The sequence below is a fragment of the Sus scrofa genome, chromosome 1 (assembly GCF_054392235.1).
Source record: "Sus scrofa isolate SSC_HxYL_T2T_F1_AM1 chromosome 1, Sscrofa_HxYL_maternal_Yorkshire_Landrace_v2.0, whole genome shotgun sequence".
NCBI lineage: Eukaryota > Metazoa > Chordata > Mammalia > Artiodactyla > Suidae > Sus > Sus scrofa.
The window spans coordinates 123,399,872-123,425,941 of NC_139383.1; the positions used below are offsets into that span (position 1 = coordinate 123,399,872).

General features: G+C 39.2%; 1 long non-coding RNA gene across 2 annotated transcripts in view; it reads left to right on the plus strand.

The window, feature by feature from the left end:
* LOC102160652 (uncharacterized) overlaps positions 1-26,070 on the plus strand; it is a 282,960-nt gene that overhangs the window by 32,461 nt on the left and 224,429 nt on the right. For both annotated transcript variants that reach the window (XR_014810675.1, XR_014810677.1), the window contains one exon: positions 22,648-22,757. This is a non-coding gene — a long non-coding RNA (uncharacterized LOC102160652). The remainder of the gene's footprint in view (positions 1-22,647; positions 22,758-26,070) is intronic.

The window sequence follows — 26,070 nt, forward strand, 5'->3', positions numbered from 1 at the left end:
TGCTGCCCTCACTCTTTTGCTCCTCTTGCTTCAAATAAGTTCCTGCTGGCTTTAATTAAGCCTGTGGAGCCTCCCCCAGGGCTGGTCCTCACAAAATGAGGTGACCCAGCTCACTAGGGCTGCTCCCCAGAGGCCCCTCAGCTCCAGGCTTATCACAACAATTTCTGCTTCACATTTTCCACAGAACATTGCAACTTGAATAGGAAAACATTGCCGCTAAGTGCAGGAGCCAGCCAGGGCACTAGATCCCAAACAGGAAGCCCCTGGATACTCTTGGTGCCCAAAGGGCTCAGTCTTTGGAGAGATTGCCAGTAAGAGACTCAGCTTTTTAATGCCAAGGAAAATGGCTCCTGGGCAGAGCCACAGAGGGCTAAGTCACAGAATCAGCAGAGCTCTGCAACCAGGCCACTTCCCTTTCAAAGCTCTTTAAGAATGAATCCAGGATGTCCAGCTATGTGGGAGACCCAATCACTTAGTCAGTAGAGTCTATACTTCTATGTCTGAGATTCAACAACTTTCTTCTCTTTGCTGTTCCAAGGTTCTAACATTCTTACACCCATCCTCAGTCTTGCAAGAGGAGACTACTGGGGAGTGCAGCATAGTGGTTACATCAGTCAGAACAGGATATGTTATTCTGTAGTAACAAACAGCCCCACAATTTGTGGGTTAACATGCAGAAGTTTATATTTCACATAGTCATAGACATTCTATTGTTTTGTGGTGGATAATGTGGAATATGCACGTCTCCTTAGCTGACAAAACAGGAGAAAGATTGAGGAACTGGGCATGTGAATACCACTGTCTGCTATAGTTGACATGAACATAAGCTTTGGATTCAGATAGAACTGAATTCAAATTCCATTTTCACCACTCACTAATTATGGATCTTGGTCACCTTGACCGCTTTGAATATTGTTGGATTTTTTTTCTTTCATTTTAAAAATAGGTATAATATACATACAAGTACAGTAAGTTAACTCTTTAGTGTATAGTTCTGTTAGTTTTTATAAATAAATACAGTTGGATCATTACTACCATAATTAATTATAGAACCATTCCATCATCCACCCCCACCCAAAATCTTCTCTTATCTATTGTGGTTGGCTCCCCCAACTCCAGCTTCTGGCAACCACTGATCTGTTTCCTATCCTTATAGTTTGTCTTTAAAAGAATGTTGTATAAATGAAACCATACAGTATGTAGCATTTGAGTCTGGCTTAGTTAATGCACCTGAGATCCATCCATGTTTTGTGTGCATTAGTAGCTTATTCCTTTTTTACTGCTAAATAGAGTTCCTTTGTATGGATGTACCATAGTTTACTTACCCATTCACCAACTGAAGAACATTTAGTTCCACTTTTTGCCAGTTATGTATAAAACAGCTATAAACATTCATGTACAAGTTATTGTGTGAACATTAGCTCTCAATTCACTTGGGTAAGTATCTAGGAAACCAATTACTGGGTAGCATAAATGTATATTTAAGATTATTTTATTTTTATTTATCTATTTTTGTCTTTTTTGAGGGCCGCACCCACCGCATATGGAGGTTCCCAGGCTAGGGGTCAAATTGTAGCTATAGCCGCCAGCCTACAGCACAACCACAGCAATGCCAGATCCAAGCTGCGTCTGCAACCTACACCACAGCTCATGGCATCATCAGATCCTTAACCCACTGAGCGAGGCCAGGGATTGAACCCGCAACCTCCTGATTCCTAGTTGGATTTGTTAACAATTGAGCTGCAACGGGAACTCCTGTGTTTAAGATTAAAAAAAATTGCTGAACCATTTTTCAAAGTTGCCATACCATTTTGCCTTCCTATGAAGAATGTATGAGAATTTCAGGCTTGGTACTTAAAGGTTTTTTTTTGTTGTTGTTTAACTGTCTCTTTAATATCTGAGTATGTGTGTCACATTGTGGTTTTAGTTAATATCTTCCAAAATGATTTATGATGTTGAGCATGTTTATATGCACTTATTGTCATTTGCATTTCTTTGTTAGTGAACCATCTTTTTAAAATTTAACTTTGTTTCTTATTAACTTTTGAGAATTATTTATAGCTTTAAGTGTTACATTTATGTCTTACCAATTTTGAGTTGATTTCATATCTTTAAAAGATCTGAGTTTTTAACTTGATTCCATATGGCTCTCTGTTTGGTTCAGTACCATTTTTTGAAAACTTTGGATTGCCTTCTTTTCCCATTAAATTGCCTTTGCACCTTTTGACAAAAATCAATTTATGTAAATGTGTGAGTCTGTGTTTTCTCTATTCTGTTCCATTGGTCTGCATCTATTCTTGCATCAATACTATACTATATTGATTATTGTATATTTATGGAAAATCTTGAAATCAGGTAGTGTGAGTATCCAACTTTGTTCTTCTTTTTAAAAAAATTGTTCCTTTGGCTTTCCATAAAAAAATTTTAATGAACCTATGGATTTTCACAAAAGTTTTTTTGCTGAGATAGATTTTGATTAGAATTGCATTGAACCTATAGATTTATCTGTATTGAATTAACATCTAATCTATGAATATGGTATTACCAGCTTTCCATTTATTTAGATCTTTGATTTTCTTTTTTTTTTTTTTTTTTTTTGTCTTTTTTTGTCTTTTGTTGTTGTTGCTATTTCTTGGGCCGCTCCCGGGGCATATGGAGGTTCCCAGGCTAGGGGTCGAATCGGAGCTGTAGCCACCAGCCTACGCCAGAGCCACAGCAACGCGGGATCCGAGCCGCGTCTGCAACCTACACCACAGCTCACGGCAACGCCGGATCGTTAACCCACTGAGCAAGGGCAGGGACCGAACCCGCAACCTCATGGTTCCTAGTCAGATTCGTTAACCACTGCACCACGACGGGAACTCCTAGATCTTTGATTTTCATCATCAGTATTTTATAGGTTTTTTTGGTATATTTTGTAGCTTTTTAGGGGGTATGTGTATAATACCCATATTACACATATTTTATAAGGTTTATACCTGAATGTTTCACATTTTTATGCCTTGGTAAAACTCCTTTATTAGCTCTCTTGGCTTTTAAAAGATTTCTAGCATCTTCTAAATAAATTATCATGTCATCTTACAATAAAGAGTTTTCTATCTGGATGCCTTTTATTTATTTTCTTGCCTTATTGTACATCCAGGATAATTTGAATAGAAGTGTTGGAAGCAGACATATGTGCCTTGTTCCTAATCTTAGTGGGAAAGCATTGTCTTTCACCATTAAGAAATATGTCAGCTGATGGTTTTTCCATAGATGGCTTTCATCAAGTGAAAGTTAACTTCTATTCCTGATTTCCTGGTAGTTTTTTAAAAAAATCATAAGTGGATGTTGTATCTTGTCAATTTTTTATCTTTTGAGGTGATCATATCATTTTTCTTTTTTTCTAGATTAATATGGTTAATTACATTGATTTTTAAATTTTAGACCTATCTTGCATTCTCGGAAAAAAACTCACTTTTTTTCATGATACTTATCTTTTTAATATATTCTTGGATTTGATCTGTTGAATTTTGTTAAGGGTCTTTACATCTATGTTTATGAGTTTAGCCTGTAATTTTGTAATGTCTTTTTCTAGTTTTCATATCAGAATCATGCTGGTTTCATAGATTAAATTGGAAAATGTTCCCTTCTTTTCACTTTTCTTGAAAAATGTAAGTAGAATTTGTACTGTTTCATCCTTAAATGTTTGGTAGAATTCAGCAGTAAATCTCTTTGGGCCTTGAGGTATTTGTTTGTTTGTTTCTGTAATGGGAAAATGTATAACTTCAGATTGTGTCTCTTTAACATGTATATAGGGATTTTTAGGTTCTCCACTTCTTCTGGAATGAACTTTGCTTGTTTGTGTTCTTCAAGGAATTTGTCCATTTATCAAAATTTGCCAAATGTGTTGACATAAATTTATTCAAATTATCATCTTATCTTTTCAGTGTATTTGAGACAAGTAGTGATACTGCCTCTTTTATTGCTGATATTCTTAATTTCTTAATGTTTGATATTGTGTTATAATTTTTTCTTTTAATCAATCTGGGTAGACATTTATTAATTTTATTGATCTTTCTAAAGAACCAGTTTCTGCTTCATTGATTTTACTCTATGGTTTTTCTCTTTTCTCTTAATTAATTTCTGCTCTTATTTTTATTATTTCTTCCTTTTTTTTTAGTTTCTTAATGTGGAAGTTTAGGTCATTTGTTTGAAATCTTTTTTCTCAAGATATTGGTCTATGCATATTAGCTTATAACATTAGCATATACTTTTTCCTCTAAGCACTGATTTGATCCCACAAAATTTGATATGCTGTGCTTTTATTTTAATTTATTTCAAAATACTTTCTAATTTCTCTTTTAATTTATACCTTGATCTGGGGACCCATGATTAGAAATGTGTTATTTGATTCTAAATATTTGGGGATTTTCTGGATATCTATTTGTTATTTCTCATTAACTTCATTGTAGTCAGTGAATAAACTTTGTATGACTTTAATTCTTTTAAATTTATTAAAACTTGGTTCATGGCCCAAAATGTAGTCTATCTTGGTAAATGGTCCATGTACCCTTAAAAATAATGTGTATTCTGCTCTTGTTGGACTTTTTTTCAGTGACATGTGTGCAAACATGAGCTTAAGTTTGGCAAAGTATTAAGTAGTGAAAAAATGGAAGAATTTTCAAAACTATGAATAAACTATAATTTCAAGGTCTCTGTTTGATTCAGGAAAAGGACCAGGGATTTTTTTTTTTCTAAAGAAAGACAAAGAATTTGGAATTGTAATTATGACAGTCTGAGCACTCATAGGTTTTATTGCATTTATTCTGCCTAACAGCCTTTCAGGATACAAACATCTATCCTGGTTTTAATGATGAAGCTATTCAGACTTGTAGAAATTAAATAATTTATCCAAGTTCATAGGAAGTGACAGTCGAAGACTTGAACCTAGAACCTGAAAAGTCATGCTCCTAAGTGTAATGCTCTAGTGCTTAAAGTATGGGGAAAGCCCAGAATTTGAAGTCCCAAGTCACATGTGTCCTTGGGCAAGTCAACTCCCCTCTGATCTGTGTGATGAGAAGGGTGTTCTTCCTTACTCTTAGGACTGCAGAGGGGCTCAAATAAGGTGAGTTATGAGACAGTGCTTTGAAAGCTGTAAAGCTAATCAAACATCATCACTATCCTGATTAACAAGACTCTCAGAGGATGTATGATGAAGGCAGTGGGACTGAATATGAATGAACCTTGCAAAGGTGAAGGTTGGGAAAAAACAAGCTCTAAAATCATAAAGTATGTTAATCCACACACTTTATATTTTGAAGCTTGAAAAGAACATATTTAGGGCAGGTAAGAAACTATTACTTTATGGAGAGATGATAAATTTATGTAACATTACTCTAGAATGTGGTACATGCTCAAAATATAAGCAGGTTCCAAAAATTGACATTCATTTACAGGTAGTAGTTGTTAGGAGATGCTGTGATTCTTTGATTCACACCCCTAGGCTTTCAAGATTGAAATCAGGAAGATTCCTCAAACTCCTTAGTGCTGTCAAAGAAGAACCGTAGTAATTTAAGTGGTAAAACCTGATTTTATTCGGGACTGTTGCAATATGGGATAAGAGACCTCAGTTCTGAATATTACACAGGCAAGTGGGAACTTATAGCTAAGGAACAGGGCGGGAGTCTGTGGATGGAAAATTACTAAGAGGAAGCATTAAGGATAAGGGGGACTTTGTCTAAACTGACCTACGAGGATTCTTCCTGAAAACAAACTAGGTAGTCAGACATCTGGGAGAGAATGGAGGATGTGGAACTTGGTCAGATATCGTGGGTTAAACTAATTTAGCAGGGTTCTGACTAAAATTCTTACTGGATTTTACGAAGAAATGCACAGAGAGACATAGGAGAAGGTTCAGGAGCTTGACTAAAGTTTGGTTAAGCAAAGAATCTTTGTCAGTGCCTCTGTCAAAAGAGAGAGTTGGATGGAAAGTCTCTAACATGGTGGGATGGGGCCTGGGTCAATCTCTGATGCAAAGCCAATCCAGGAATATTGTATTTGCAGTGGCTGTGTCGAATGTAAGTTTCCTTCATAGGAGTTTCAGGATGACATCCGTGATAGAAATTTTGAGGTCGAATTACAGTCAGAAAAGTGGAATGAGGGGGAAGGACCCTAGGCACCCGACCACTACCAAGTGGGATCTGGGAAGGGACCCCAGTTTTCCTATCCAAAGAATAGGCTGTGAGTGGACTGCTTGCCTCATACTACTCTCCTCTAGCTACTCGCTTTCGAGACTACCCTGGAGATTTGGTAATCTCCCAGAACTGCTCCACCTTTAAGGTCTCAGATCTCAGTGTCTTGGGTCTGACCCCAACATCCTTCCAGGCCTTTGTTCATGACATCCAACTTCCTGATTCCTGCATTTCTCCCCACCATTCAGTCTTCTCATCACTCTATTCCTGACTTTCTCACCAGAACCTTCAACTTTTGTACTTCATCCTTCTACACACCTGCAAACCTCCAACTCTGGATTATCCCAGCCAGCCTGGATTCCCATTCTTGAATCTGGCCTTCTGATGGCTAGAAGAAAGTCCCACAATCTTGGAAAGAAGTCATTTCTCATTTACTGCCTTCCCTTCTGCTCTGCAAACCTCGTTTCATAGTAATGTTCTCTCCTACTCCCACAGTGGTCACTAAAAATCCTCACTGCCTTCCTTAAGCCCCCCTACTAAGTCCATCCCCTGTTACTCAGCAGATGACTTTGACCCCTGCTATCAGGTAGGCTCCCGTCACTTCCACCTAGAATCTGTCTGCAACCACTGCCACCTTCACCTCCTTCTCTTCTATCTCAGAGGAGGCAATGTCCTCCTGACATTCAAGGTTAATTCCTCCACCTGAGTTGTGGAGGAACTCCCATCTCCTTCTAGGCTCTTCCTCCATTATTTCCTCTTTTAAAAAATGTCCCACTGTTTATTCAACCTCACCTGCTTCACTGTCTCCACCTTCTTACCCCATAAGCACAGTCAGGTATCGTCTATCCTAAAATTCAACAACTAAGGAGCCTCTCTTGGTTCTTGGACATCTTTTAACTGCAGTGGGAATTTGTATCCCTTCACAGCTATTATTTTGGAACTTTACCCCTACAGTCACTTTTCATGCGTTTTAACCTTCCATCCACTTTTCAATACTGTGATGACATAGAAAGATGATTGTTCTGAAAGCCATGAAACCTTGTTTCTGGTTTCCATAATACTAGTCCAAAGTTGTGGGACCCCAAGATGTCACTTTAAGACCTGCTCTTCAGCTTCTTCATCCATGAAATTAAGTATTTACTTTGTACCAGACACTGACCCTAGGGCTTCACATATATTAATTAAATTCTCCCAACAACCCTATGTAGAAGGCAAGATTATTATTCTCATCTTACTCTAGGGCCTAGAGAAGCTGAATAGCTTGCCCAAGATCACCTAGCTGGAAAATACAGAAACATTTAAAACCCATGACCCTGGATTCAGTATCCGTGCTCCTAAGCTTTCCGCCGGACAGCCGCACTAAGTTTCTTTTTAGCTACAATCACTGAGAATTGGAATAATGACTCTGAGAAAAGAGCTCTGAACTCTGGGAACAACACGTGCTTCAAGGTGACAAAATACCTCCCTCCACACATGACACACACCTCTCTTTTTTTTGGGGGGGGGGGCAATTGGAGCTGTAGCTGCTGGCCTACACCACAGCCACAGCAACACAGGATTGCTAACCACTGAGCGAGGCCAGGAATAGAACCTGCATCCATGCTAGTCAGATTCATTTCCGCTGAGCCACAATGGGAACTGCTTTTTTTTTTTTTTTTTAAAACACTTTTTTTTTCTCTTCTTCACAACCCCAGACTGCATCCAGGAAGCCACCACCTGCTGAAAAGGAGCCAGTTGTCCTTCTCTTGCTCTCCTGCTGAAGTTCACCCCTCCAGGTACAAAGCTCTAGGAAAAGGAGCATTGTTCTGGAAGCTCTGCTCTCTCTCAACTCTTTTCTCAGTTAAACAGAAACTCCCACTCTCTCCTAAGAATTTCATGGAGATGGGTGAATGTAATGAAGTGAGGGGGACTTAGGCAAAGTCATTGACGATCTGTGAGACCTAACCAGAGAGGCTCAGTGATACAGACAAACCATGTAATCCTCCAATCTCGGTGTAAGAAAGATGATGTACTTGCCCTACCTGCCAGATAGGACAGAAGCGAACAGAGAGAAGAGCAGGAGGAAGGAATATAAACCAGGGTTTGTTTTTCATAAAGCTCTCCCCTCTCTCTTACTTCTAAGTAGAAAACATTTTGGAAAGAGAATGGTTCAACCTTGAAACAGACGACCAACAAGGATTGTGGAATATTTCAAAGCAAAATATGTGATCTTTAACGGTGAGGCATTGTAGCCTGAAGGCAGCGGGATTAACTGAATGACCTTTAGAGGTCCCTTCCAGCATGCAGCCCCTCTGAACCCCCAGGAACAAGGACTGGGGACTGGGGACACAGTGTGAGGGAAATGCTGTTCACACCTGTACAGTCTGGGTCCCAACTGGTAAAAGGTGCGGACACACTGGAGAAGTCCGGAAATGGCTTGAAGTTTTCTCATTTTCCATCCGTTCTGTATCCTGGCTCCATGTGCTGGGGGTACAGCAGCTCAGATTTCATAAACAGGGTCTGAGAAGGCAGGAAGCTCATGCCGTGTGAGCTGTTTTCTCCCCCAGCTTGCCCACATTTTACAAATCTCTTTCCTCCTTTCCCTTTCTGGTTTCTCACCCCCTTGCCTCTGGCACTGTGACATCTTGGCATGCCCTGGAATTAGGTTTATTTTGGTTGAATAAACAGTTAAAAGGGGTTTTATTTTCTTGTTTCTGCCCTGAATTGGAGGAAGGGGTGTTACAGTGCTCAGCTGGCCTCTTGGGAAACTATTACATAATTTCTGCTATTCCTCCAGGAAGATTTTTTATAAATAACCCTTATTTACAATAAATCATCAAGATGTTGAGGAAAATCAGGTCATTTCATAAAAGAAAGGTGAGCAAACCAAAGGAAATGAGCCAGAGCCAAGTTGGGAAGAGGACACCTCTCTACATTTGCTCAGTCATTTCTTTGAGAACAGCTACCCTGGATTGGCTCCTTTTTCCCTTTCTCTGAACAGAAAAGCTGCCTTTGAAAAAGGTCCCTTTGACATGATTGATGATTGCCATGAAGATAAGTTCCATAATTTCTTCTTTTAAAAATGCTCTCTGGGGAGTTCCCATTGTAGCACAGCAGAAACGAATCTGACCAATATCCATGAGGATACAGGTTCGACCCCTTGCTTTGCTCAGTGAGCTAAGGCTCTGGCATTTCTGTGAGCTGTGGTATAGGCTGGCAGCTGCAGCACTGATTTGACCCCTAGCCTGGTCACGTCCCTATGCCACAGATGTAGCCCTAAGAAAAAAAAAAAAAAGCTCTCTGAAGAAGTAACTTTGGAGGTAACTGTGGGTATATATTTATTAATCGTATTTTGTTTTTAAAATCACACTTAAAATAATTTTAGTATCAAAGGTTAGGGATACATTTAGGGATAATCCCATCCAACTGTTCCCACCCGTGCCCTGGGACTGGGACTGCTGTGAATATACAGATTCTGGGTGGTTTTGTTCCCTCTGTACATGTTTGGAGAGGAGTGAAAAAGTAATGAAGATGCAGATAAAGGAGATATTGCATGCATGTATGTGCACACGCATAGTCATGCCCATCTGTGAGTGAGGATGTACCAGGCAGTTTCATTGACTAGGCGACTTACTCACTGCTCAAACAAATAATTCCCAAAACACAATAGGATTGTAGGTGTGATATCGTACAAAATAATGGAGAACACAAAATAATCTGCTTGTCCCCCCCTCCAGCATTTCTACTCCCTTGGACTTCACCTGATGAGGAGGAAACCATCCAAAAAAAGAGTAAACTATACATGAATCTCCAATAGAGAGATTTTTTTCAAAAATGAAAATTTTCTCCACATTTCTTGCCAGTGTTTAACAACCCACACTGCCCAAGGGGTTTACGGCGGAACTAATCTGCTGTAAAGTTCGCTCCTCCCAATTCCGTCTTCAGGAAAGACATCAAGTAACTATTTTCAAAATACTTTTATTGTTAGATAATAGACTATCAAAGGCCTCAGGGCCAAAGTGAAGAATCTTCAACCATTAAGTCTAATTCCTCCTTAGGACATTGCCCTTTAAGAGTGAAGGGGCGCTAGTTAAACTCTTCTTAACCAGTGGAGGAAGTGGGCAGGCCAGTGACAGCGTTCTCATTAAGTGCCACAAACTCATTTGCTAATAAGTTTGTTGGCCTCCATTTCTTCAATAGTAAATATAAGAGAAAATGAAATAGAATAAAATACCATAAAAGAGAGAGAGAGGGAGAGAGAAAGCAAGCCTGGACTTGGCTATCTTTAAAGACTCCTCCTCTTCTAATGGTCTAGGATCCCAGAAAATATTCAAGGCATAGAGATCTTGTCATTTTTATGGAAGAAACAATGGAAGCAATCGATTACTTTTCTGTTGGTCAAATCTTCACATCTTTTGAGAGCATTTGAAAAATTATCTCATCTACTTGGCTAAGGAAGGAGACAAATGGGACCCCCTTCACCCTCTACTCCAGTGTTAGTCCCATCCGTCCCAGGAGGATCCTGCAGAAACCTCTATTAATGTCTCCTCGATTGTGTCCAATAATAATGATGGTAATGATAATGATAATGTAATTATCCCAGTTTATTGATGTCAAGTGCATGTTGATTACACATGGAACAGGAAGTATTTACTTGCCTCCTGCTTCTCCAGGCTAGTTGTGAAATCAGAGCTGGGCTTTGGGGCAAGCATGAAGCCTGCACCTTTCATAATTGTAATGGGATCCAGATGTGGCTCCGTCCCATGAAGGCAAGTGATGAAAGCAATAAATGGGTCCCATGCACATATGCTCTGCCCAGGTGTGGTCCACTCCCAGCTCCCTCTCTGTGAGCCAATATTGGTTCTGCATTTCCTCCAGTTAACTCTGATGATGTAAAAAGATTAAAATGCACCCCCTACAGTGGCTTGCACATAGTAGGCTTTTGTTCATTTATATTCCAGGGGTGGCAGAGAGTCTCAAGGAAAGCAAACTGAAAGCCGGTGAACATGTGGTACTCTTAGGGTAATGCTAGGTGAGACGGAAATTTCTTGATGTAAGAATGAGCCATTAGTGGGAGGCCAACATCATGGTGATGGAGGAGACTTTTAAGGGAACCACAGCAGAGTGCTAAGGACTGAGCCCCAGGGATGGTGAAAGGGACAGAACCCAAGTGTGAAGAGTTGGAGAGTCAAAGAATACAGTGCCCTGGGGGCCAAGAGGTGGGAGTGTGGGAAGGAAAGTATGCTGTGGAAATCAGTGCTCAAAGATGTCTCTCTTTCTTTGGGAAGACCTGCAGTTCTCACTCTCCCATTGTATTTAGTTTCTCTGTTGGAAGGGGGTGGGGTGGCTTTCTCTCTTTTCTCTTTTATCTTCCTCAGCATTTACCATCCCTTTTTCTCTTCCACCCCCTACCCAAAATTTGAAGTGTATTTCCCCAATATTAATTTCTTTGTCTTAAAAAATCTTTATTTCCTCAGCTGAATATAATGAGAAAAAGTTAACATGGTTAACTGATATGGTTAGAACCATTACATTTTTTTGAATGTCCTCCTTTTCATGAAAATGGAGATAAGTGGGTATTCTTAACATAGTGTCAAGACAAAACACCCCTGGAGAAAAATTGTTTTTCAAAACCTAAACAAATTAGCACATTTAAAGAGCCTCTCTACTAATAATTTTTATGTGTCTCATTAAATTTAAAGGAAAAGTTTATTGCTACATAACTGTAAATCTGCTTATTGAATTTGTATATGATATGATACAAATGATATATTTGTATCATGAATATGATAATTACATGATTGTCAAGTGCTTGAAAGAAAAGCTATTTCTTAAATTATTTAATAGGATAACTTTTTAGGCAAAATGATCAATAGTGTCAGATGCTGTTGACCTAGCTCCAGAACTCTGAGGACAAGCAATGTTTTTCTCAGCGCAAGATGTTTTTCTACTTCTGGGAGTTTTGAAGAGATCCACCATCATCTTTGACTGCAGTGTTTCTAGTCTCAGTGCCAGTGAACATGTTTCTTTCTTCTGAGTCTTAGCAGAGAGTAAAGTTCCACATTCTCTTCCTTTGTCCATGGTTTTTGCCTATTACTCATATACTAGCAAAAGTGAAAAGACATTGGATTCCATGAGATTCAGTAGATTGTAGATCCATTGGCAACCACATTAAAAGCACTTTGAGGCAAATTCAATTAGGAGATTTACAGTTATTTAGCAATAAACTTTTCCTTTAAATTTAATGAGACATAATTTTACAATATCTATATATTTTATAGTACTAAATTAAATTGATTCTAAACCTGTAAGAACCATCCATCAATGTAACCATATGGATATATTTCAGTATTCCTCAAATTAGCATATACAGTCATAAGTAAAAATAAATGATTTCCTGTAGAACTGTTTTACCTACTTATTTTTTTAAAAAATACTATAATTTGCCTGGTTCTCAACTACTTCTATAATATATTTATCAGGAGTCCATTCGGAGTCTGCTTTCCATGTGAGGAAGGCCTGTAATTTTTCAGTGAGGGGCTGGCTGTCAACCCCAACAGGGGCCTGGCAGTAAACTGGAAGAGGGAGGTGGGGAACCAGGCTATGCAGGCACCATGGGATGTGAAAGAATGAGAGCCTGGTGGCACTGGGTCTTTGATTTTTAAAAAGAAGCCAGAAGCATGAGTTATAATGAGAAAAATTTAATGTCAGCTAATTTTTTAGTACATTGTACAATCTCTCCCCGGCCCCACACCCCCAGTCTTTGGTCCAGAATCAGCCAGGGGACTGCTGGGTGGTGACAGCTGGGCAGCAAGATGAGGCGCCAGAGCAGTAGAAATCAACAGAGATGGAACAACAGAGATGGAACTGGCTATATGGGGTGTGTCATGTTCATGTGATGGTGCACAAAGAATGAAGGGTTTAAAGACAGAAGCCTATTTGCAGTTGCCCCAAATTTAAAGACAAAGACTCATCAAGGTACAAGGACAAAGGAGTCTGTTTTCTGAGACAGTTGATGCTCAGGCATGAAGGCGAGTCTGTGCAATAGGTGCCTCTCTCCTCTGGCTACATTCAGTGCAGTGATGTGAGGCAAAAGCAGGATGTGGCATTTCTTTGGTTAAGGGACAGCAAAGGGAGATATTTGACGAATGAGCCTCACTCTTCAAATGAAAAAACAGCCCCAGGGCTGTGGGGCTGAGGGACTTTCAGCATCACTCTGAGGAGACTTCTAGAACCAGCTAAGAAAGAGTTTGGGTGGAGTTGGGGGAGGAGGCAGGGTGGAGTGCTGCTGAGAAAGCAGGAAATAAATACCAAGAGAGCTTTGTAATATTGGAAGTTTCATGATTTCTTCATGCTTATTACTCCTGTTACCATCCCTGTCCATGTTTTTGTAATGATTGGATGAAACAGCCATAAAAAGACAGTAGAGAGCATGCATGTCTCTTCTGAGGACCAGCAAAAGGGAACTGGGAACCATGAGGACTCAAGGTAACTTTCCTTTGGGATCAGGCAATGGTGCCTGTAGAAGGAAAGGAAAGCAGGCTGTGTCTCTGGAGATTTGGGAAACTTGGGAAAGGGAAGTTGCCTGAAGAACCAACCTGGGAAGGAGGGCAGAGCTCAACACTGTGCTGGTTGAAGGTTGGAACGGCCCCCTCAATATGGGACACCCAATTAAACTTGAATTTCAAAAGAACCACACAACTATTTCAGTATGTCCTAGGAACTATATGGGGCATACTTACATGAAGAAATTAAAAATTTGGCATCTTTTATTTTTATTTGCTAAATCTGGCAATCCTTCCTCCATTTTTTCCAAGCCTCACTGCACCTCAGTGTGATCAAGGGCTGTATGAGCCCCATCCAGGAGAGGAGGGTGACCCAGAAAACAGCCAGGTATATTTGAAATAAACTCCCTACCAAAAGGGTGCAAGTCTAGGGACAAAGCCCCCACCTGGGCAAAGGAGGTTTCATACTTTGGATGTTGGAGTCAGACACTCATTGCCTCACCTCCTGCCAGCTTGGTGATCCTCAGTAAGTTATGTGATATCTCTGAGACTCAGTTCTTTCATCTATAAAATGGAGGAAATGACACCTCCTACTGGTGTAATGCAAATATTAAATGAGTTGATGTAGAAACATTCCTAGCACATTGCCCAGATAAATTGTCTGACACAGTGGTAGGGGCAATTCTTATTACTCTGCTCATAAGGTACATTTCTTTTTCATTCATGAGCATCCCGTGGGTAATGCTGCATCAAGAAAACCCAGCCCACTGTACATTCCAAAGCTAATCTTGTTCCCTCGAAGTTCCTGGGGATTTGTTAGATTCTGGGAGGATGGGATAAGCTCATACTCTTCTTCTCAAAAAAATCTGCTCGCCTACTGCCTGGTTCACACTCTAAAACAGTCAAGCAAACACCCTACTCCTCACTTCAGGTAGAGGAGGGAAAGACTCAAACCATCACTGTCTCATAGTTACAACACCTCAAGCAAATCAATGCTGACACACCCATGGCTAAACCTAACACTGAGCTGGGAGGATAGGTAGCCTGCTTCCTCCTAACATTCCTCTAATAAACTGAGTCCCCCAAATTAAGGGCATTGCCAAGGAATTTCAAGGCACGCAAAGGTGAGGCTTGTCATTTGCAAAGAAAAAATAACCTTTACTTGTTTTACTAAAAAAAATGTTTTTGGCTTAAATACGGTCGTCTTTGTCTGAACTACTGTGTTATAAAAAATATGAAATTATCAGAGTTTCAGCTACATTTCTTTGGATTAGATTTTGGTGGGGAAAAAAGAGATGTGTTTGGAGAGAAAGGGCAGTCAGCCTCAGGCACAGTGATGGGAGTCAGCTGAGATGCTTAGACTCTAGTCCTGTGTTCCATCTACAGCATATAAAGGAAATCCAGGGGCTGCAACTTTTTCTTCCTTTCCCACATTTATAAGGAGAGAATGGCCAGAGTGATCATCAAAAATGAAAAGACAGCAGAATTTGAATAATACTAACAGCTTTTTTTCTCTCTGGAAGGCCATATCACAGAGTAGTGATGTTGCAGAAGGGGCTCTGCAAAGTCTATTCTTGATTTCACTCCATGAGACCTTGAGCAAAATCCAATCTCTCCACGCTTCTCATCACTCATCTATAAAATAAGATCAAAGTAACCTTCATTCTGCATACCACTGTGGTTGCCATGAGGATCAAATGAGATAATGTATGTGAAATGTTGACGTACCCTAGGACTCAACCCTCTTTTACTTGTTCTCTAGTCCCTTCTTGTCAACTGTCACCAATACAAAGATGGACTGCTTAATGACTGATTGACCATATTTCTCATTACCTTATAGTCCTGTCTTCTTGTATTTCCAAAGTCATCTTGGAGCCAGTAAATAGAAAACTGAACCCATTATGTTACCCCCACCCCTACTCAGACCTGCTTCACATGCCTGTAATGCATACAAAAGGTTCAGTCTGACTTATGGGTCTTTTTTTTCTTTTTCTTTTAATATATTAAACATGAGTTTTTCCACCAGCTAGCGGTGTTGACTTCAACCACTGAGGTGCTTATTCACCTTTTCTTTCATTTTAAAAATTTTACTGTGGTTAATTTACAATGTGTGTTAATTTCTGCTGTACAACAAAGTGATTCATTTACATATAATCCTATGTCATTCTTTTTCATATTCTTTTCCCATAAAGGTATCACAGAATATAGTTCCCTGTGCTTTACAGCAGGTCCCAATTTGACCATCCATTCCATATACAGTAGTGTGCATATGCCAATACCAGACTCCCAATCTATTCCTTACCCTACATTTCCCCTTTGGTAACCATAAGTATGTTTTCAAAGTCTGTGTGTCTGTTTCTGTTTTGTAAATAAGTTCATTTGTATCATTTTAAAGAGTCCATATAAAGTGATATCATATGATACTTGTCCTTTTATGACTGACTTACTTCATTTAGTGTAATAATCTCTAGGTGCATTGATATTGCTGCAAATGGCATTATTTCATTCTTTTTCATGTCTGAATAATGTTCCATCACATGTACGTACCACATCTTTTTTATCCATTCCTCTATCGATGAACATTTAGGTTGCTTCCATGTCTTGGCTCTTGTGAATAGTGCTGCAGTGAACATGCAGGTGCATGCATCTTTTCAAATTATGGTTTTCTCCAGATATATGCCCAGAGGTAAGATTTCAGGATCATACGGTAGTTTGATTTTTAGTTTTTTAAGGAACCTCCGTACTGTTTTCCATAGTAGATGCACCAATTTACACTCCCACCAGCAGTGTAGGAGGGTTTTCTTTTCTCCACACCTTCCCCAGCATTTATTGTGTGTAGATTTTTTTTTGTTTTTGTCTTTTTGCCTTTTCTGGGGCCACTTCCGTAGCATATGGAGATTCCCAGGCTAGGGATCTAATTGGAGCTGTAGCCACCGGCCTATGCCAGAGCCACAGCAACAACAGATCCGAGCTGCATCTGCGACCTACACCACAGGTCACAGCAAGGCTGGATCCTTAACCCACTGAGCAAGGCCAGGGATCGAACCCACAACCTCATGGTTCCTAGTTGGATTCGTTAACCACTGAGCCATGATGGGAACTCCTGTTTGTAGAATTTCTGATGATGACCATTCTGAGTGGCATGAGGTGACACCTCATTGTAGTTTTGATTTGCATCTCTCTGATATTTAGTTGAGCATCTTTTCTTGTGCTTTTTGTCCATTCATATGCTTTATTTGGAAAAATGTTCATTTACATCTTCTGCCCATTTTTTGATTGGATTGTTTGTTTTTTGATATTGAGCTGCATGAGTTGTTTGTATATTTTGGAGATTAAGCCCTTGACGGTCACTTCATTTCCAAATGTTTTCCCCCATCTTTCAGGTTGTCTTTTCACATTGTTAATGATTTTCTTTGCTGTGCAAAAGCTTTTAAGTTTTAGGGTTTGTTTTGTTTTGTTTTGTTTAGCTTTATAGAGCATATGGAAGTTCTCAGGCTAGGGGTCAAATCGGAGCTACAGCTGCTGGCCTATACCACAGCCACAGCAACACAGGATCTGAGCCACGTCTATGACCTACACCACAGCTCATGACAACACCAGATCCTTAGAAGCCAGGGATTGAACCCACAATCTCATGGTTCCTAGTCAGATTCGTTTTTGCTATACCATAATGGGAACTCCAAAAGCTTTTAAGTTTAAGTAGGTCCCTTTTCTTTATTTTTGTTTTTATTTTCATTACTCTAGGAGGTGTATCCAAAAAAATATTGCTGCAATTTATGTCAAAGAAAATTCTGCCTATGTTTTCCTCTAGGAATTTTATAGTATCTAGTATTACATTTAGGTCTTTAATCTATTTTGAGTTTATATTTGTGTATGGTGTTAAAGAATGTTCTAATTTCATTCTTTTAAATACATCTGTCCAGTTTTCCCAGAATCACTTATTTAAAAGACTGTCTTTTCCCCACTGTGTATTCTTGCCTCCTTTGGTCAGGATTAGTTGACCACAGGTGCATAGGTTTATCTTTGAGCTTTCTGTCCTGTTCCACTGATCTATATTTCTACTTTTGTGCCATACTGTTTTGATTACCAAAGCTTTGTAGTATAGTCTGATGCCAGGGCATCTGATTCCTATAGTTCTGTTTTTCTTTTTCAAGATTACTTTAGCTATTTGGGGTCTTTTGTGTTTCCATACAAATTTTATTTATTTATTTTTGGTTTTGTTTTTAATTTTTTTATACAATGTTCTGTCAATTTATGCTGTCACCCAGTTATACACACACACGCACACACATACACACACACACACACATTCTTTTTCTCACGTGTTCCATCATATTCCATCACAAGTGATTAGATACAGTTCCCTGTGCTATATAGTAAGATCTCATTGCTTATCCACTCCAGATGCAATAGTTTGCATCTACTAACCCCAATTTTTTGTTCTAGTTCTGTGAAAAATGCCATTGGTAATTTGATAGAGATTGCATTGAATCTGTAGATTGCCTTGGGTAGTATAATCATTTTGACAATGTAGATTTTTCCAATCCAAGAACATGGTAAATCTTTCCATCTGTGTCATCTTCAATTTCTTTCATCAGTTTCTTGTTTTGAGAGTATGGGTCTTTTGCCTCTTTAGGTATGTTTATCCCTAGGTATTTTATATAGTAAATGGGGTTGTTTCCTTAGTTTCTCTTTCTGATCTCTTGTTATTAGTGTATAGAAATGTGAGAGATTTCTGTGTATTAATTTTGTATCCTATAACTTTACCAAATTCATTATTGACCTCTAGTAGTTTTCTGATAGCATCTTAAGGATTTTCTATGTATAGTATCATGTGAGGAACACTTCTTTTTTTCCATTTTGGATTTCTTTTATTTCGTTTTCTTCTCTGATTGCCATGGGTAGGACTTAAAAAACTATGTTGAATAAAAGTATAAAGAATGGACATCATTGTCTTGTTCCTGATCTCAGAGGAAAAGCTTTCAGCTTTTCACCATTGAGTATGATATTAGCTATGGGTTTGTCATATATGGCTTTTCTTATGTTGAGGTAGTTTCCCTCTATGCCCGCTTTGGGAGGTTTTTAATCATAAGTGGTTGTTGAGTTTTGCCAAAAGATTTTTCTGCATTTATTGAGATGATAATATGGTTTTATTCAATTTGTTAGTATGATGTATTACACTAATTGATTTGCAGATATTGAAAAATCCTTGTGTCCCTGGGATAAATCCCACTTGATAATATTTTATGATCCTTTTAATGTACTGATGGATTCTGTTTACTAGTATTTTGTTGAGGGTTTTTGCATCTGTGTTCACCAGTGATGTTACCCTGTAATTTTCTTTTTGTGTGTGTGTATCTTAGTCTGCTTTTAGTATCAGAGTGATTATGACCTCATAGAATGAGTTTGGGAGTGTGCCTTCCCCAGCAATTTTTTGAAGAGTTTCGGAAGGATAGGTGTTAATTTCTCTCTAAATGTTTGATAGAATTTACCTGTGAAGCCTTCTGGTTCTGGACTTCTGTTTGTTAGAATTTTTTAAATCACAGTTTCAATTTCAGGACTTGATTAATGTGTTCATATTTTCTCTTTCTTCTTTGGTTAGTCTTGGAAGATTGTACCTTTCTAAGAATTTGTCCATTTCTTCTAAGTTGTCCATTTTATTGGCATATGGTCGCTTGCATTATCGTCTGTATTTCCATGGTGTTAATTGTAACTTCTGCTTTTTCGTTTGATTTAGCCTTTTTCTATGCCTTTTTTTCTTGATGAGTCTGGCTAAAGGTTTTCAATTTTATTTATCTTTTCAAAGAACCAGCTTTTAGTTTCATTGCTCTTTTCTGTTGTTTGCATTGTCTCTATTTCATTTATTCCTGCTCAGATTTTTATTTTTTTTCTCTTTACTAACTTTGGGTTTTCTTTGTTCTTCGTCTAGTTGCTTTAGGTATAATGTTAGGTTGTTTATTTGAGATTTTTCTTATTTCCTGTGGTAAGCTTGTATTGCTCTAAACTTCCCTCATAGAACTGCTTTTGTTGCCTCCCATAGGTTTTGGACCATTGTGTTTTTGTTTTCAATTGTCTCTAGGTAGTTTTTAATTTCCTCTTTGATTTTTTCAGTGATTCATTAGTTGTTTAGTAGCATATTGTTTAGCCTCCCTGTGTTTGTATTTTTTGCAGGGTTTTTTTTTCTTGTAGTTGATTTCTAGCCCATAGTGTTGTGATCGGGAAAGATGCCTGATATGATTTCAATTTTCTTAAATTTAGCGAGGCTTGATTTGTGGCCCAGCATGTGATCTATCCTGGAGAATGCCCATGTGCTCTTGGGAAGAATGTGTATTTTGCTACTTTTGGATGGAAGGTTTGTTTGTTTTGTTTTGTTTTTCCTTTTAGGTCTATACCTGTGGCATATGGAGGTTCCCAGGCTAGGGATCAAATCAGAGCTACAGCTACTGGCCTACACCACAGCCACAGCCATGCAGGATCCAAGCTGCATCTGTGACCTACACCACAGCTCATGGCAATGCCATATCCTTAACCCACTGAGCAAGCCCAGGGATGGGACCTACAACCTCATGGTTCCTAGCTGGATTTGTTTCCACTGTGCCATGATGGAACTCCTGGATGGAATGTTCTATAGATATCAATTAAGTCCATCTGGTCTAATGTGTCAATTAAGGCCTGTGTTTCTTTATTGATTTTCTCTCTGGTTGATCTGTCCATTGATGTAAGTGAAGTGTTAAAGTCCTCCACTATTATTGTGTTACTTTTTATTTCTCCTTTTATGGCTGTTAGCAGTTGCCTTATATATAGAGGTGCTCCTATGTTGGGTGCATGTATACTTACAACTTTTACATCTTCTCATATTGGTCCTTTGATCATTATGTAGTGTCCTTTAATCATTATGTAGTGTCTCTTGCAACCATCTTTAAAGTCTATTTTGTCTGATAAGAGTAGCATGACTCCAACTTTCTTTTGATTTCCATTTGCATGGAATATCTTTTCCATCCCTTCACTTTCAGTTTGTGTATGTCCCTAGTTCCTAAGTGGGTCTCTTTTAGGCAGCATATATATAGGCCTTGTTTTTGTATCCAAAAACAGTCTCTGTCCTTTGATTGGAGCATTTAATCCATTTATATTTAAGGTAATTTTCAACATGTATATTTTTATTGCCATTTTGTTAATTGTTTTGGCTTTGTATTTGTAGGTCTTTTTTCTTCCCTTCTTTTGTTCTCTTCTCTTGTGTTTTAATGACTATCTTTACTGTTGTGTTTGGATTGCTTTTTCTTTTTTGTGTGTGTATCTATTGTAGATTTTTGGTTTGTAGTTACTGTAAAGCTTGTTTGTTTGTTTTCATTTTTTATGGCTGCACCTGCAGCATATGGAAGTTACCAGGCCAGGGTTCAAATCTGAGCTGCAGCTGTGACCTATGCCAGAGCTGTGGCAATGGTGGATCCTTAATCCACTGTACCAGGCTAGGGATCAAACCCACACTACCGCAGACAACACCAGATCCTTAACATACTCTGCCACAGCAGGACCTCCCATAAGGTTTTGATATACAGTGTGAGTGTGTGTGTGTGTGTGTGTGTGTGTATGTGTGCAGGATTGTTTTAAGTTGCTGTTCTCTTTATTTCAGATTCCTTTCAATACCCTGTACTTATACTCTTCTCTCTCACATTTACTGGTTTTGCCATCATATTTGTGTGTGGATGATTCCCTACCATTACTATATGTTTGCCTTACTGGTGAGCTTTCTCATTTGTAATTTTTTTGATTCTAGTTGTGGCCTTTTCTTTTCTACATAGAGAAGTTCCTTTCACAATTATTGCAGATTGGTTTGTTGGTACAGAATTTTCTTAGCTTTTGCTTTTGATTTCTTTGCTGAATCTTACCAAGAACCTTGTTGGGTAGAGTATTCTTGGTTGTAAGTTTTTCCCTTCCATCACTTTAAATATATTGTGCTTTCCCTTCTGGCCTGCAGAGTTTCTGCTGAAAAATCAGCTGATAACCTTATAGGGATTCCCTTTTGTGTTATTTGCTACCTTTCCCTTATTGCTTTTAATGTTTTGTCTTTAATTTTTTTTCAGTTTGGCTAATGTGTGTCTTAATGTCCTCCTCCTTGGATTTATCCTGTATGGGATTCTCTGTGCTTCTTGGACTTGAGTGAATGTTTCCTTTCTCATTTTAGGGAATTTTCCAGCTATTAGCTGTTCAAATATTTTCTCCAGAGCTCTGTCTCTCTTCTCCTTCTGGAACCATTATAATGCAAATGTTTGTACCATTAGTGTTGTCACAAGCATTTCTTAGACTGTCCTCATTTTTTTTTTTATCTTTTTGTCTTTTCTAGGGCTGCACCTGTGGCATATGGAGGTTCCCAGGCTAGGGGCTGAATCGGAGCTATAGCCGCCAGCCTATGCCAGAGCCACAGCTGTGCAGGATCCGAGCCATGTCTGTGACCTTCACCACATCTCATGGCAATGATGGATCCTTTACCCACTGAGCTAGGCCAGGGATAAAACCTTCAACCTCGTGGTCCCTAGTCAGATTCGTTAACCACTGAGCCACAATGGGAACTCCCAACTGTCCTCATTTCTTATCATTCTTTTTTCTTTATTCTGTTCTGTAGCAGTGATTTCCATCAATCTGTCTTCCAGCCCACTTATTCATTCTTATGCCTGATGTATTCTGCTATTGATTCTTTCCAATGTATTTTTCATTTTAATTATTGTATTGTTCATTTCTCTTTGTTTGTTTTATAAACATCTAGCCATTTGTTAAACATTTCTTGTAATTTCTCATTCTGTGCATAAATCCCCCCCCCCAAGATTTTGAATCATCTATACTGTTATTACTCTGAATTATTTTTCATGTAAGTTGCCTATCTTCACTTCACTTAATTGTTCTTCTGGAGTTTTGTCTTCTTTCTTCATCTAGAACATACTTCTCTACCACCTTATTTTGTCTAACTTTCTGTGTTTGTGGTCTCTTTTCCACAGGCTGAAGGATTGTAGCTCCTATTGCTTCTGCTGTCTGCCCCCTTACGGGTGAAGTTGCTCCAGGGGCTTATGCAGTCTTCCTGGTGAGAGGGACTGGTGCCTGTCTACTGGTGGGTAGAGTTTGTCTTGTCTCTCTGGTGGTCAGGGCTGTGTTGATGGGGTGTGTTTAGAGGTGGCTCTGTGCCCAAGAGGACGTTAAGCAGCCTGTCTCTTGATGGGTAGGGCTGCATTCTCATCCTGTTGGTTGTTTGGCCTGAGGCTTTGCAGAACTGGAGCCTGCAGGCTGTTGGGTGGGGCCAGGTCTATCTTACAAAATGGCAACCTCCAGGAGACCTCATTCTTATGATTATTCCTGGGGCCTCCATCCCCCCCATTGTCCTGCTGCCAAAGTGAGCCACAGCCAACTTCTGCTTCCCCCAGAAGACCCTCAAAGACCCACAGATTGGTCTGGCCCAGATTCCTATGGAGTCACTGCTTTGCGTTGGGACCCAGTGTGCATGAAAGCCGGTGTGCACTTCCAAGAGTGGAGTCTCTGTTTCCCCTAGTCTTGTGGAGCTCCTGCACTCAAGCCCCCCCTGGCTTTAAAATACAGATGTTCTGGGAGCTCCTCCCCTGCCCCCCAATGCCAGACCCTCAGGCTGAGGAACCTGACATGGGGTTCAGAACTGTCACTCCTGTGGGAGAACCTATGCAATATAGCTTTTTCCTGTTTGTGGGTCACCCACCTGGCAGGTAAGGGACTTGCTTTCATACATATACACACATGTGTATACTTTTTTGTTGTTTTTTGTTTGTTTTGTTTGTTTGTTTGTTTTATGGCTGAATCTGTGGCATATGGAAGTTCCCAGGCTAGGAGCTGCAGCTGCTGGCCTATGTCACAGCCAAAGCAACACCATCTCAGAGCCACATCTGTGATCTACACCACAGCTTGTGGAAACACTGGATCCTTTATTGACTGAGCAAGTCAGGGATCGAACCTTCATCCACATGGAATCCTAGTCAAGTTCTTAACCTGATGACCCACAATAGGAACTCCTGGGACTTGCTTATATTGCTCAAGTGACCCTCCTACAATCTCATGTAGGTTCTTCTTCATCTTTGGGTGTAGGATATCCTTTTTAGTAGTTTCCAGTCTTTTTGGTCAGTGGTTGTTCTGTAGTTAGTTGTGATTTTGGTGGTTTCATGAGTGGAGGTGAGCTTGAGTCTTTCTGCTCTGCTGTCTTGCCTCCTTCCTCTTAAACTGTTGGGTCTTGAACAGTCCTAGTGCCCACAATGCTTCTGGGTGCCTTTCCTCTGCCAGACTTCTCTAGTTTCCCCAAGAGGAACCTGGACAGTCATTATCTTAAAAATACCCAGAATCCTGTGAAAGTGATGCTTGGACTTAGAAGATGGAACTGAAATTTTTCCTCTTGTTTCATGAAAGAAAAATGATTCTGTATTTGAGGGCAGCCAATCAAAAATGAATAGGTTGAGTAAAACTGCATGGGTTCTCCCACTGTAATGTCTTTCATCCCATGTGATAAATTACAAAGAACCATTGATAACAACAGAAATCTCTTACTATCTAACTGGATAGTAAGACCAGACTCTAACTGGAGTGAACAGAGCCATCCAGAAAATCACGCTACTTGAGGAAGAGAATGTAAAGTGTTTCAGGCAGAAACTCTATTCCATTTTCCCTTACCTAAAACAATGTCAGTAATACAGTAGGCAATTGGAAAATATTTTTTGAATGAATAAAGGAGAGTAGTATTTTCAAAGTGGATTACTAAATCTATGAGCAATATTGCAGATTTGGTTTTCATGAAGGTTTCATTCCATCCTACAGTTCATAACATCTAGTGGTATTCTCATGGGCTGCATAAATATTTTACCTATTTAGAGAATTATTTTCAAATTCCTACATAAACTCTGAATTCTATTGTTGGACAGTTTTCAAGGTTAAAATTCCCCCACTGAAGTCATATAAATTCCATTTCTTAATGTTTATAGTCTATGTTTTATGTAGAGTTAGTTCAAAGATAGTGTCAACAAGTTATTCTTTGCCTCCCTAGGATATAATCAAGAGCCAGCAGTCAAACAGAATCTTGGCATTTATATTGAGAATTAGGAGAGAAATATTTTTCCTAATGTTATGAACGTTAAATTGTAGAGCAAGCTATTTTATCTGAAGCACTTGACAAAACATAAACTTTGTTATCATTGGTACATGCTAACTGGGTAGAAATTGTGCCTGAAGAAAAAATGGAAGGATAGAGTGGAGAAAGCAAATGCATGGCAAACGGGATGCTACTACTGCTTTCACACATAGCAGTCATCACTAATTGACTGCAGCATTCTTCTTACCAAGCTCAGACAATTCTTTTATTAAAACAGTGCTTCAGGTAGCATAACCAATTGATCACAGAGTGGCATGTGAGATTTATCCTTTTAACACGTATTTGTTGAGTTCTGGTTATATACCTGATATGGGGGATTTGCAACGAATAAAACAGGCAAAAATGTCTTTTAGAGTTTAACATTGCAGTATGGGGGTAAGAGGAGTCCATAATTTAGATAAGTAAAATATGTATATTAGATGGTAATAAGTACAGCAGAGAAAATACACCAGGAACAGGGGATAAATAACATTGGGAAGAGAGAGTTTACATTGCTAAATAGGGTAGCCAGAAGTGTTTTAGTTATCTTTTCCTAAGTAACAGTTTATCCCAGAATTTAGTGGATAAACAACAAATATTTGTTATTTCACATTTTTTGTGGGCCATGAATTCATAAGGAGCTTAGTAGGATGGTTCTGGGTTGGAGCCTTTAATGAGGTTGCGATCAATATGTCAGCTGTGCTTCAGTCATCTGGAGGCTTGAATGGACTGGAGAATCCACTTCCAAAATATCTTACTTTCATATCTATTTGCAGGAGGTATCAGTTATTCACTGGCATTGGCAAAAGACCTCTGTTCCTCATGATATGAGCTGTTGGTATCTCCTCTCAACAGGGAAGTTGGCTTCCCTCAGAGTGAGTAACTCGAGAGGGCAAGATGTAAGCTATAGTGCCTTTTGTTACGTAGTCTTGGAAGTCACATTCTGTCATTTCTGCCATAAGCCAGTCTTATTCATTGTGTGTGGGGGCTATGCCACAGCAGGATGCAGGGAAGCAGCTATCATTGGCATCATCTTAGATCCTTAATATCACACCAGGGAAGACTGAAAAGGGAAATTGAAGGAGCTGAAAAATTAAATCTGAAGATAACAGGAGAGAGGGGCAGTGAGAATAACAAATATCAAGACCCTGATGCAGGGACCTGCTTGGTGCAATTAAAAAGTAGAAGCAGACCAAGATACGTGGAGAAGAAGTGAGAGGGTGGTAGGAGATGAGGTCAGAGCCATAAAAAAGGGCCAGATCATGGGAGACCTTGTAGCTATTAT